The sequence below is a fragment of the Ixodes scapularis genome, unplaced genomic scaffold, assembly GCF_016920785.2.
Source record: "Ixodes scapularis isolate PalLabHiFi unplaced genomic scaffold, ASM1692078v2 PGA_scaffold12__126_contigs__length_90152505, whole genome shotgun sequence".
In the NCBI taxonomy this organism is placed as follows: Eukaryota; Metazoa; Arthropoda; class Arachnida; order Ixodida; family Ixodidae; genus Ixodes; species Ixodes scapularis.
In genome coordinates, this window is record NW_024609838.1 from 81,000,749 (window position 1) to 81,004,218 (window position 3,470).

A 3,470-nucleotide genomic window follows, 5' to 3' on the forward strand; every position below is an offset into this window, starting at 1 on the left:
TAGGCAGTAATCACAATAGTAATCTGATTACTTTTTGAAGTAATAAAAATTACTTCTAACCGTTACTATTTTTCCACGGAAACCTCCCCCCCCCCCCCCCCCCTGCACACACCTTTTTTTTTTTTTTTCTGAAATGACGAAATAAAATTTGCCTCTTTTTTCGAACGGAAAAAAGAAAGATTTTTGCGGAGCTGTAGGAAACGAGGTCAACCCCTTTGTATGTACAGTTTCTGTCAAATGTCCGGTTTTTTTTTTTGTTTTTTTTTTTTTGGGGGGGGGGGGGGGGGTTGAGCTGGGTCTGGAAGCGAGGAGCCCCAGGGAAGCGCCAGTGCGTGAGAAAGATCATTCAGGACGAAGTTTGAGAGAGCAGAATGTAACTTTGTAGGTCCTTCGTTCAAACTAGCCCCCTCACGCACACACGCACAGAAGAAAAAAAATCCTGCTTACGGTACCTACTCGCAGCCCGGAGGAGAAACCAGAACCGAAAAATGTCTAAAGCGGATGCAAAATTTAACAAAGCAAGTTCAAATATTTCCCTATTTCCCCTACGTGGTCTTCGTGACAAGCAAGGTTTCGAGTTGAGAAGTGGTCGGGGCGATCTCTTCCGCTAATGGATAATAATAATTGGGTTGGGTGTGTGTTTATAGACCCCTTTCGAAGCAAAGCGCCCTCTATCGCATGCAAATGCAACCAGGTCCGGCGCCATTGTGAAGTGGTCCCGCTGGCGTAGTCTGATCGGTGCTTTGTGGACGACGATTCCCGGTCTGAGACGCGTGCTGCGTCAAGATGCCAACGCACTGCTGCGTGCCTCTCTGTACGCAGAATGGATACGTCGATGAAAGCGCAAAGAAGGTGCGTATCAGAAGAGTTCTAAAAAGTGTTCTGAAAAACCAAGTCCGCGCGCGCGATCCTTGATGCGGTTTGTGTTCGCGTTGCTGAGCCTGACTTTGACGAGCGTCAGTTCAACTACTTTCTCCTCAGCTTTTGCAGGCCTGATAGAAAACGATCTTATCACCCGTGGGCATGAATGTCGCACACGATAATCCGGGCTTAAAAGTTGTAAATGGGCCCGCGGCACCCTCCGTGGCAACCATCGCTTTAAATCGTACGGCGAGTTGATCCGTCGGTGGGCCCCTTATCGGTAGGCTCCTTCCGTTTACTTGAAACTCGAAAGTTGACACCCGGGATAGGAGCGTAGAGCTAGATCATGTGTACACCGCAGCAGAAGGCGTAGTGGAACCAAAGGCCCCCGAGGGATCGCCGGAGCATTCCATTTTAAACGTTTAGCTCGCCTCAGCAAGGCGGCAGGGCCGTACCGCTTAACATTTGGAGATGTCGAGCTTTTGTTAGAATTTATACCAGCAGGCATAAAATATAACAAATGCTCGTGATAATTTGTAATCATAATACATAACCCACATTTATTAATCTACAACAAATTGCGTTGCTAATTTGTAATTTCTGAGAATGGTATTTTTTATACACTACCTTTTTAATTTGCAGGTGTCCTTCCATAGATTCCCCAAATTGGAGGAAGTCTACCGGAAGTGGATAATTGCTATCAAGCGTGACGAAGGCACATCATTCAAGGTGTCGAAGGCAACCAAAGTGTGCTCGAGGCACTTCGTAGAAAGTGACTTTGTGCGGAATGTGGCTAACGGGCACAGGCTGCTTTATGAGCATGCTGTGCCGTCAGTGTTCAGCTTTAAGAAGCCGCAAGTTGTCAGGAAGCCTCCAAAACAGAGAACGTCAACTGTACCACAAGCAACGCAACCCGAAGCAGACTTGCTACAACCCGAAGCAGACCTGCAACAATCAGAAGACACCACCACTGCCCCCGAGCTGCCAGATGAAGATCCTGGAGCGAGCCCAGTGCCCATGGAACCGCCAGTCTGCATGTGCAGCTTGGAGCCCGAGCTCGAATTAAGGAGGGTAGCAGAGAGGAAGCTGCACAGTGAAATCGAATTGCTGCGAAATGAACTGAAAGAAACCAAGGCCGAAGTGTACCGACTGAAAGCCGAGCTCCAAAGAGCTCTAGCAAACTGCAAGGTGCTAGAGGAGAAAAATGTGCCTTTCAGCATTGAAAAATTCCAAGAGAGCGACGAGGACATTCAGTTTTACACCGGACTACCCAATTATGGTACCTTCATTGCTTTCCTCGAGCTCATTGACGCTGGAGAGAATGGTAAAAATATTATTATGCGATCCGGAGTTAGCTTGCATGCTTCAGAAAAGGCTGGACGGCCACGTAAGCTATCGGCAAAGAATCAGCTGTTTCTTGTTCTGGTTAAGTTGAAAGGTGGCATGTTCCATAAACACCTGGGACATTTGTTCGACATTTCAGTAAGTACTGTGTCGAAACTGTTCAGCGCGTGGATGAGCTTTTTGTATCTCCATCTCACGAACCTGGCTCTCTGGCTACCACGAGAGACCATCGACGGCACCATGCCACCAGCTTTCAGGGAAAATATCCGACAACTAGAGTCATCTTAGATGCCACAGAGATTAGGTGTGAGGTGACAAGCTCGTTTGTAACTCAGTCGGGGACGTACTCGTACTACAAATCTACGAACACGTTTAAGGGCCTGGTGGGCATTTCACCCAACGGCCTGGTGACATTTGTGTCCGAGCTTTTTATGGGTTCCGTTTCTGACAAAGAGACTGTCATCCAGAGTGGCCTTCTTGAGATGCCCTTTGATAAGGGCGATTCTGTCATGGCCGACAAGGGCTTTAAGATTGCCGACCTCCTCCAAAAACTTGGCGTAGCACTCAACATTCCTCCATTTTTGAATCGAGGCAAGTTCTCCACCGAGGAAGTCGTAGAAACACAGGACATCGCTGCCCTCCGGATTCACGTTGAACGCCGAATCCAGAGAATTAAGTCCTTCCACATTTTCGACCGCCCTATTCCCATCTCGTTGGCACCCCTTGCCAACCAAATATGGACTGTATGCACAGTCCTCACTAACATGCAGTCCCCACTCATCAGAGACAGTGAGTAAACTGCAAGGTAACTTGTAATGCTCATTGCAAAGCTGATAGCTTCGATTGTTCAAAGGTAATTTATTGTTTAAAGGGATACTACAACAAAAATTCAACGCTCATTTTTTGGTCTATATATGTGTTCAAAGGAGCAGTATCACATCGAACATACCAATGCCTTGCTAAAAAAGTCTCGAAAAGGAATTTTAAAACAAATTAAAGGATTAACAAAGAGCACCTGGTGGATTTCGCTGACGCCTCGTTTGTAATGCTCGTCTAGGAACCTTGACAGCTAGTGATGGAGGTTGTCTCGCCTCCGGCCACGACGAAAGAAGAGGGGAACGAGGTATTCCTCTCTTCCCGAGAATGCCTTTTGTGTGTCGCAGAAGTCGCTATTGTCCCTCTACAAGATTATAAAAGATTAACCCGTCACTCAAAATTCATACAAAGCAGCCGCTTCGGTTGCTGGAACGACTAGGCCATTCTCT

General features: G+C 47.2%; 1 pseudogene; it reads left to right on the forward strand.

Annotated features, from left to right (window-relative positions):
• Window positions 1-786: 786 nt before the first annotated feature.
• Window positions 787-3,002, forward strand: LOC120850495 (annotated as a pseudogene).
• The last annotated feature ends 468 nt before the right edge of the window (window positions 3,003-3,470 follow it).